At 41.8% G+C, this 10,208-nt stretch overlaps 1 pseudogene; it reads left to right on the top strand.

Annotated features, from left to right (window-relative positions):
- Positions 1 to 5,736: 5,736 nt before the first annotated feature.
- On the top strand, positions 5,737 to 6,357 carry LOC101646310 (annotated as a pseudogene).
- The last annotated feature ends 3,851 nt before the right edge of the window (positions 6,358 to 10,208 follow it).

Below are 10,208 nucleotides of genomic sequence, written 5' to 3'. Positions count from 1 at the left end.
CTCTCCACTGGTTCCCTACTCCACGCTGGAATGTTCCATTCACACCTTGGGGCACTGGGTTGAAATCTGCTCCCTCTTTTCCTGTGGAGATATAAATAATACCCTCCCCTTGGGTGGGTTAGCACCCCGTGCCCTCGCTACCCATTTTTCCCCTTATTTTCATCATTTTTTTCCTTTCCCCACCTCCTCCCCAGTTTTCTACCATGTGCATCCCTGCATTTGATCCGGTCCCTGCCATATTACTCGGTCCTCACCCCAAGAATGTTTGTATACAGTAGCTTTTCCCCCTATGCCCCTTTTGCATTTTTTTAATGCTTACTTCAGCAGATTCATGTTGTATTTGTCCTTTTGTGCCTGCCTGACTTACTTCACTTAGCATTATTTCCTCCAGTTCTTCCCATGCAGCGATGTGCTTCATACATTCATCACTGCTTTTTAGCGATACATAGTACTCCACTGGATGTCTATACCACAGTCTTTAAATCCAGTCATCAGTTGATGGAAATTTGGGTTGCTTCCAACTCCTTGCGATTGTGAATTGTGCCGCAATGAGCATTGGAGCACAAATGTTTGGCCTTGGTTTGTTTCTTGACTCTTCTGGGCATATATGCATTTATTGATATCAAGCTACCTCTGATAATTACCTTCGCGGTGTCCCATAAATTTTGATATGCTGTATTCTCGTTCTCATTGGTTTCTAGACACTTTCTAACATCCTATCTAATCTGGGCCTGTAGCCATTCATGTTGCAGAAGATTTTTTGTTCATTCTCCAATTGATTGCCTTTGCTTTTCTGGTCATCCTTTTATTAATCTCCAGCTTTATGGCATGTTGATCTCAGAAAGACATCTGAATAATCTCTATGTGCTTGAATTTCCTCAGGCTTGACTTGTGTCCCAGCATAAGGTCTGTTCTTGAAAATGAGCCATGTGGGCTTGAGAAGAATATGAATTTTTTTCACGTTTGTATGGAAAATTCTGTAAATGTCTATCAGGCCCATTTGCCTAATTGCATTGTTTACCTCTATAGCCTCTGTGCTGAGCTTCTTTCCCAGTGATCCCAGTGATCTGTCTTTCTCTGATAATGGAGTATTAAAGTCACCTACTATGATTATTTAATCTGTGATTTCTTTTTCAATCTTTTTAATTGTTTGATAAAATTCACCTCTCCATTATTGGCCGTGTAAATATTCAATATGGTAACTGGTGCCTGGTTTACTGATCCTTTGAGCATTATATGGTGCCCCGCCTTGTCTCTTTTTCTGGTTTGAACTTTGAGGTCCATTTTGTCGGAGATTGGTATTGCCACCCCTGCTTTTTTTCAAAGTTGCCTTTTGTCTGGTATACTTTTTGCCAGCCTTTTATTCTTAGTTTATTTTTGTCTGTGAGCTTAAGGTATGTTGCAGGCAGCAGATTGTTGGGTTATGTTGTCTGAGCCAATCATCAAGCCTTTATCTTTTGATGTATGAATTGAGGCCATGGGAATATAGAGTTATTATTACAATCTGTAGATTCATTGCTGTCATATCATGTCTTTCATTTTGGTTTTTTTCTATCTCTCTTCGTATCAGTGTGCTGTGTTTGTGTGTGTGGCTTCTTTCTTGTCTTTTTTTCCCTCTGAGGCCCTGTTATCTTGGTAATTGTTGTCAGCACATTAGCTTCTTATGGAGCTGGGCTATATGGTGTTCTCCTGCTTGTTCTTGGTGGAGGTTGATCCTCTGGCTATAATGAGTTAGCCAATATCTTCCAAAGGGTTGGGTGTCTTATAGCATATTCTTTGAACCTTTCCTTGTCCTGGAGGACCCTTATCTCCCCATCTATCTTAATGGATAATTTGGCTGGGTAAAGGATTTGGGGGGAGGTGTTTTTTCTTTCAGCCTCTGGAAGATGTTGCTCCACTCTCTCCTCTTCATGGTGTCTGCTGATAGGTCTGAGCTTATTCTTGCCTGAGCTCCTTTGTATGTGATGTCTTCCTTTCTCTTGCTACTCTTAAAATGTTCTCTCTTTCCTCAAAGTTGGATATTTTTACTATCATGTCTTGATGAGTTATTCTTGGGGTTTAGTCTAGTTGGTGTCCTTTCTGCTTCCTGAAGGAGTGGCTGATTCTCACTCATTAAGGTGGCAAAATTTTCTTCCAGAAATTCCTTTGCTTTCTTTGCTGTTGACTTGTGTGGTGTCTCCTGCTCAGGTAGACCAATTATTTGAATATTATTCCTCTTCAAAGCATATGTCATTGATCTCAGGTTATCTTCTGCTTCCTTAATTTTCCTGACTGTCTTTCTCACTTGGTGAGGGTCTGTTTGACTGTCTTTCAAATCACTGATATGGTTCTCTGCATTCTCAAGTCTAATCGTAAATTCTGTAACCATGTGTGTGGCTTCTGCTACCTCACCTATTAGGACCTGTATTGCCCTTTGGTGTGTGGACTTCATCTCCTCTATTGTGGACTTCATCTCCTCTATCATTTTATCATTATTCTGTGTTGCTTCCCTCAGCTCCTGTATTACTCCAAACAGACTTCTGAAGATTTCTTTCTGTGGCAGATCCGTGTCTGATTCTTTGAGCATCATTAAATCTGTTCCTGTTTTTTGTCTCTGTTTTTTTGTTGAGAGTGATGTGGTCTGTTGATTTTTCATAGATCATTTTGTAGACCCCATGTTTCTGGGAGACTAGGGAGCCCTTAGGTCTTAATCTGTGTTACTGTTAAGGATGCTTTCAGGGAGCTGCCTATGACCGACTGTAGAGGTGGGTCAGACTGCCGTGTAGGCAGAGTTCCTCGATGTTTCAGTTGTCAACAGTGGTGAGGAGTTTCAGTGACTGGATTGGGGCCTGGTTCCTACATGTATGTCCCTGGGCTGCTTTGACCTGGTCTGCCAGGCCATGCTTAGCAGCCTTTTTTCTTGTTTAATTATTTTTTTAAATTTCCCCTCCAATTTTTAAAGATGCTTAATAGAAGGCAAATGTGGAGGAGGTCTCGCTGCCAGGGGAGGGATTCTGATATTGGGCTCAGAAGCCAGGCTATGTGTGGGGAATGTATGCTCTTCAGATCAAGCATGCACTGCCCCCTGTTCCCTGCGTGTCTGGAGTGCTGACTCGGTAGGCAGAAGCAGCACCTGGGGAAAGCATACCACAGCAGAGAGCCTCCTACATGGGCAGGAATGGGATGGGGTGGCAAGGTGTAGCGTTCAGGGCCACCAGCACGGAGAGTGTGCTGCAGGACACTGCAATGGCATGGGCTGGCCTGGGAGCGGGCAGAAGTGTAGTGGGCTCAGGCAGTGGGTGTGTCACCTGCAGTAGTGGCAGGGAGTGCTCAGGGCTGCCGCTCAGAGTGCGCTGCAATGAAGCCTGCCAGGCAGGGAGCAAGAGCAATGCCCGTGGGAGCGGGAGGAGCGATCCCAGGCAACTAAGGGAGTGGATCGCTCCCAGTCGCAAGCCACCTAGCCAGCTATAGGTAGACTGCAGTTCAGTTACTGGGCCTTGGGTGAGTGGAAGGAGAGACCTGAGCCCAGGGAAAGATTGCAACGTGGGGAGAGGGGAACTGTGGGAAAGGGAAACTTCTCTTCTTGTAGAGTACCATGAGTGGGCAACTGTAACAGGGGGTCCCGTCACAACTGTGCATATCGGTGGAGCAGCCAAGCAACTCCTGGTGTGGAGACCCAGCCTGGGAGTGGGATGGGTTAATCGCTGCTTGCAGCAGCAGGGGCGGCGCGCTGGGGAAACTCAGCCTGATGAGCCAAGATTTCCCAGGGATCAGATCCCAGATCTCAGGAGCTCTAGCTCTGGACAGATGCGTGTGGGGCGGGGGGTGGGGGGGGGCGGAGTGTTGTCTCAGGGGGTTCTCTCACTCGCCAGAATCCTTCCACTATTCCACTAGGCCACCTGGACACTAGACCTGCCTTGCATGAAAGAGCCCTCAGTATGTGCAGCTCACCTGGGCGCCAACTTGATCCGAATCTTGACTAGTTCTTTATGGAACAGTGATTCTGTGTATTCTTTCCTGCATCATTCAATATTTTATTCCCATCGAGTCTTTCTAGATTGAAACTCCAGGCTTGGTTTTTTTTCCTTGACTTCTTTCATCTGAGCATTTCCCCCCCTTTTTGTTTTTCTAATTCGAGGTCTTTGTGCCTTATAATATTTTCCTTTTTGTCTCACGCTGCTTTTTGAAAGTTCCTGCTCATCTGTTTGACTGCATCATTTATTCCATTTGCTTTAGCTATGATTAAGAACAAATTTCAGAGTCTCTTTGCACCTCCACTTTGATCTTTTCTTTCTTCTCTGTCTTTTTAATGAATGTTTGTTTTCTTCATGAATAATATTCTCCGAAGGCTCAGCTGGATTTCTGTCATTAGTGTTCAGTGGGCAAATCTGTTCTTGAGATGTTTTCAAAATTCATGTGGGACAGACTCAAGGTTGTATTTTCGCTTTTGTGGACTTGTTTTAAATTTTGTCAACTTTATCTTGAAGTTACATATGAAAAAATTATTATCCGATCCACAGTCAGCCCCTATCCTGGTTTTAGCTGCTGATATTTAGCATTTTTTAGGACTCATTGGTGGGTAACTGCTCATAGAATTCACAAGTATTTGTTAATGAGATCCATTGGATTATCATCCTTCTGGGTATAAAATGAGCTCTCTGAGTAGCAGGAGAGGGGATGTTACCCCCAGCAAGAACCAGAGCATAATTCATCCTCTGGAATCCCAGATTCCTGTTCAGTGAACTTCCTTGATCCAGAAGACAGTCATGACATCAGTATAGCATCAGCAGAACTAGGAGTCAGATCATGCCACAGAGTGTTGAATTTCTCAGCCTACAAAGCAAGTAAAGGTGAATGCTTTAATTGGGGGAAAGGTTGGATTGTAGATTTGGGTGCCTTTGAACATTTATTTAATTTGTAGACTGGGCTTTCTGAACCATTGAAGTAATTCTGACTACCTTTAAATTGTAGCTTCCTGAAATGGGATGCTGCTGAGAACCTTGCTTCACCAACCTATGTAGTATGAGCTGAATGCTTTCTGGTTGAAGGAGCAGAGTGTCATGACCTCTAGATATTTATTAGCAGCCCTAGAAATTTTTGCAACATATCCTTATGAAATGGAGGTATTCTGAGCATTCTCACATGCATGAAATTCCTTAATAAGTCTTTTAATCACAAATATTGTCTGGGAGTTGTGTATGAATATTGTAAGTAATTATAGCATCTAAATTTAAAAGGGACTGTGGTTTCAGACAGAACACAATGGTTAAACCTGTTGTTGCTGTGTACAAAGAAGTTGATGCCAACTCATTGTGACTGCATAGCACAGAAAAATTTCCCCATACAGTTCTGTGGGTTATAATATGGTAGTGGATTATGCATTGAGCTACTAAACACTAGGTCAACTGTTCAAACCACTAGGTGCCCTGAGGGAGGAGAAGGAGGCTTCCTGCTCCCCACAAGATTTACAGCCTTGGAAAATGAAAGGGACACTTCTACTCTATCATGTAAGGTTACTATGCATCAGAATCAACTTGATAGTAGTCTTTTTGTTCTGAGCTCTTTACAGAAGATATATTTAATACATTGGGCCACCAGTACTCCATATTGTTCTGTTTGTTCATTTGGTGTAGGAGACATAAAAAGAAATGGAAGAAATATGAAATACAAAAAATAACTTGTTGACATTAACCATTTGAAGAAGTGGAGTGTGATCAAACATAAATTTTATTGGAGGAGACAATTGACTGCTTCACCATGAAGATGAACATCTCCTTTCCAGCCACTGGCTGCCAGAGACCCATTGAAGTGGATGATGAATGCAAATGTTGCACCTTTTATGAGAAGCAAATGGCCACAGAAGTTGACCACCAAGGCACTGAGTGATGAATGGAAGGCTTATGTTGTATGCATCAGTGTTGGAAACAAGCAAGGTTTTCCCTTGAGGCAACATGCCTTGACCTATGGCCATATTCTTCTGCTGCTGAGTAAAGGGCACCCTTTACAGACCAAGAACAGGGTAGATGAAGCACAAATCTGTCCAGGTTTGCATTCTGGATGCCAAGCTGAGCATTCTCGCTTTGTTATTATTAAAAACAACAAAGGGGTGGAGAGGGTGCTGTCCCAGGACTGACTGATACAACTATGTTTCATAAACTAGGGGCCCAAAAGAGAATCCTCAAACTCTTCACTATCTCTAAAGAAGATGATGTTTGCCAGTATGTTGTGAGAAAGTCCCTGAACAAAGAAGGCAAGAAACTGAGGATCAAAGTGTACACGATAAAGCATCTTGTGATTCTGCGTGTCCTGCAGCACAAGCAGTGGCTCATTGCCCTGAAGAAGCAGTGTACCAATCACAATGAGGAGGCTGCTGAATAAGACAAGCTATCAGCCAAGAGAATGAAGGAGGCAAAGAAAAACATCAGGAGCAAATTACCAAATTTCCAAGAGGCTGTACTCTCTGAGCTTCTAACTTTAAGCCTGAGTCCAGTCAAAATTAAATTAGATTCCTAAGAGCCTTGATAATGAGCTCATCTATTTTTAAAAAATTGTGTTGAAATAAAAGTGCAACCTGCATTTAAGGCACTGGCAAAAAACAAGGCTCCAGGAATGGACAGAAAGTTAATTAAAATGTTTCAACATGCTGTTGAAACACTGGAAAGCACTTATTCACCCATGCCGAGAAATTTGGGACACATTAGCTGGCCAAATGACTGGAAAAGATCCATATTTGTATTAATCCCATAGATAGAGGACACAAGAGACCGTGGAAATTATTGAACTGTGTCATTAATATTACACACAAGTAAAATTTCGCTAAAGACCATTCAAGAACGATTGTACTAGTACATTGACAGGGAGCTGCCTGAAATTCAAGCCAGATTCAGAAGAGGACATTGAACAAAGGATAACATTGCTGATGTCAGATGGATCTAGGCTGAAAGCAGAGACTACTCCACAAAATTTGTCTTGTTTTTAATTGACTGTGCAATCACATTTGATATGTGTATATCATAACAAACCATGAGTAGCCTTGGGAAGAATGGCGATTCCAGAACACTTTATTCTATTCATTTGAAACATGTACATAGATCAAGAAGAAATTATTCAAACTGAAAAAGGAAATGTTGAATGTTTTAAAATCAGTAAAGTTGCATGTCATGGTTGTGTCCCCCCACCATATTTATTTAATCTTTATGTTGAGAACTAATCCAAGAAGCTGTATTATATGAAGAAGAATGTGGCATCAGGATGGGAGAAAGGCTTATTAATGATCTGTAATATACAGATAACACAACCTTACTTTCTATTGGTGAGGATGACAGGAAGCATTCACTGATGAAGACCAAGGACTTCAGCCTTTAGTATGGACTACAACTCAATGTAAAGAAAGCCAGAATACCCACAACTGGACCAAGAGGTAACATCATGATAAATGGAAAAGAGATTGAAGTTGTCAAAGATATATTCTTGCTTGGATTCGCAATCAATATTCATGGAAACAGCAGTCAAGAAATCTAATTATGCATTGTATTGCTTCTAGAGAGTCGAGTGTGGGTCTTCCCTGAGAAGGGGCAAGACAAAATTTTCATGGCTGACAATAATGTACTCTATATTGATAGTAGTTTGGCTTATTCAGAGCCACCCTTCTGGATCAGTAGGTGATTGGACTGTTGTAGTTACATAATCTGGTGTCAATTTGAAGATTGAGAGTGTAGGGGTGGAGTCTAGCCTGTCAATCCGGATTTAGCCAATGAGGCCTCTGTGTGGGCATGGCCTTCTTCTAAGGATTCTGGGAACCCCTGTATTCCTCCTTGGAGGCGGGAGATTCTCTCTCTCTCTCTCTCTCTCTCTCTCTCTCTCTCTCTCTCTCTCTCTCTCTCGGCAGACTTCCTGTGAGACATCCCTGTGGAGAAGATGCAAGGAGAGAGGCTGTTGGAGCCAGACATCTGGTTCCAGAGAAGCCACGTGGAGACCCCTGCCAACACTGAGATGCTTATAATGCGCTGGATCCACAAGACTTTGCACCCACTGGCCTGTGATCTTCTTGCATTTGGCATCATTGCATGTGTTGAATGAGTCTGAAGAGCACTTTACAGATTGGTATCAGACATATGGGCTAATATCGGACTTATGGACTTGATCTGTACTAGGCTGGGATGTTTTCTCAATATTCAATTGCTCTTGTATATAAAGCTCTTTCTTAGACATATATGTGTGTCTATGGATTTGTTTTTCTAGTCTACCCAGACTAACATATGGACTCAGCAAGTAGATATAGTTTGAGAGAGAATTGGAATGTTATATAAATAGGAAGAGATAAAGGCATGAGGTGCTTTCTTTCATGAGCATGTACTCATACTCAACATGAGGGGGACAAAGGGTAGATCACCACTGGATAAATACCGATGTTTCTTGGGAGAAAGGATGGAAGGGGGTATGAGGATGGTGAAGAGGAGATAGGGGAGGATGTTGGTGCAATACTTCCTCAAATTTCCTGAAATTGACCTTTTCCTGTGAAGACACTTTATTTTAAGAACCAGGGACGCATCTGTCAATTCCAGAAGCAGGGGTAATCCCTCAGCAAAAGACTCTAAATGTATTTCTGAACCTTTATGCCAGAATTCCCAAGGGCCCGATGATAATTCTCCTTACGTGGCAAAACTAGGGTTGAATGTGAAGAGTGTCATACTGTCTAATGATAAAGATAGTCTACTAGTCTTGTACCTATGTAACTCCAACCAACATGAATTGGAATGGACTGAGGTAGTAGTGCTTGGTAGACTGGTTGTGCTACCAATAATCTGCACTGGCACAGCAGCTTAGTTTGATGTATTTTCCAAAGATGGAAAAGTTCAAGTAAAAATAAATGACGAATGGAAGGGAAGATAAATTAATAGCTGAAGGTAAAAGAATGAATAAGCAGGGTATACAGCTAGTAAAATCTAACATTATTCTTATTCATTAAGAGAGACTCAGGGCAAGGAAATAATCTTTCAGTTCAATTGTGAACGTGTTAATGACTGGAAAAGCCAGGAGGTGGCCTGAGTTTTAGTCAACTAATATGACCTTTCTTTTTTAAAAAAAAAAAATCATTTTATTGGGGGCTCATACAACTCTTATCACAATCCATACATACATCAATTGTATAAAGCACATTTGTACATTTGTTACCCTCGTTAATATGATTCTTCTATCCATAATTCCTTATGCTGTGTATTATAATTACAGGCCCTATGCTTGTGGCTATAATCTCAATTTGGAGGGTGTTCTTGGCTGTAGTAATGGACAGGATTAAGGTGTGATTAACACCTTACTTTAGTGTTTACTTGGGAGCATATTTAAAATGTACTAGAAGGTGTGAATAAAGACACCATCCTGTTTGTTTTCCCTTGTGGATATTATCTGCAAACAGACAGGAGGGAAAGAGCACACACACATCCCAACATGAAAGCCAGTCTCTGTCTCCTGACTGAGCTTTGGTAGAAGCAAGAACACTTGCTTTGATATTTGTACATTTTTGCCTTTTGGCTCTCGACCCTGAATTTGGATTGCCCCTGCCTGACCTTCATATTTGACACTTAACATTAACTCCAATCACCAGCAACATTTCCTTAAAGTTTCCTGTGAGATTTTACAGAGAATCACAGAGCGCAGGGACATGAGGGAATATACTAAAGACAGAAGTTGGGGAAATGGAATGGAATAACATCTTGGGAGAGGGGAACATTGGGAGCATCTTTAATCTCCAACTTCCTGGGACTAGTCTGGTATTAATTATTCTAAAATAATTATTACCAAACATTCATGTGCTATATTTGTGTCAAAAAGAATATTTGAAGATCTATCTTGAAGTACTATGTTGTCTGTGATAGGATGAAGTCTATTTATACACCTACAAGAAAGTCCTGTGAATACAACTGTGATGGTTAGAGTTTATATCAGCTATACATGCCTCAGTGAAGGGAGGGATGGAGTCCAACTTATAAGCTATATGTAACCCTATGACAACTCCTTGGGGATTTATATAAGAAAGAGATCCTGCATTGGGCCTCCACTCAAGTACTCCCTCAAAGCAAGAATACGTTCTTCTATTAAGTTGGCATTCTAGGATGCTCTCATTCCCGACACAACCGCTGAAGACAAAGCGGGTGAATAAGCAAATGTGGTGAAGAAAGCTGATGTTGCCAGGCTATCAAAAGATATAGCGTCTGGGGTCTTAAAAGCTT

The sequence above is a fragment of the Echinops telfairi genome, unplaced genomic scaffold (genome assembly GCF_000313985.2).
Source record: "Echinops telfairi isolate 266 unplaced genomic scaffold, ASM31398v2 ScPeMD7_42;HRSCAF=159, whole genome shotgun sequence".
NCBI lineage: Eukaryota > Metazoa > Chordata > Mammalia > Afrosoricida > Tenrecidae > Echinops > Echinops telfairi.
The sequence above is the reverse complement of the archived record's forward strand: the minus strand, read 5'-3'. Positions and strand labels throughout refer to the sequence as shown.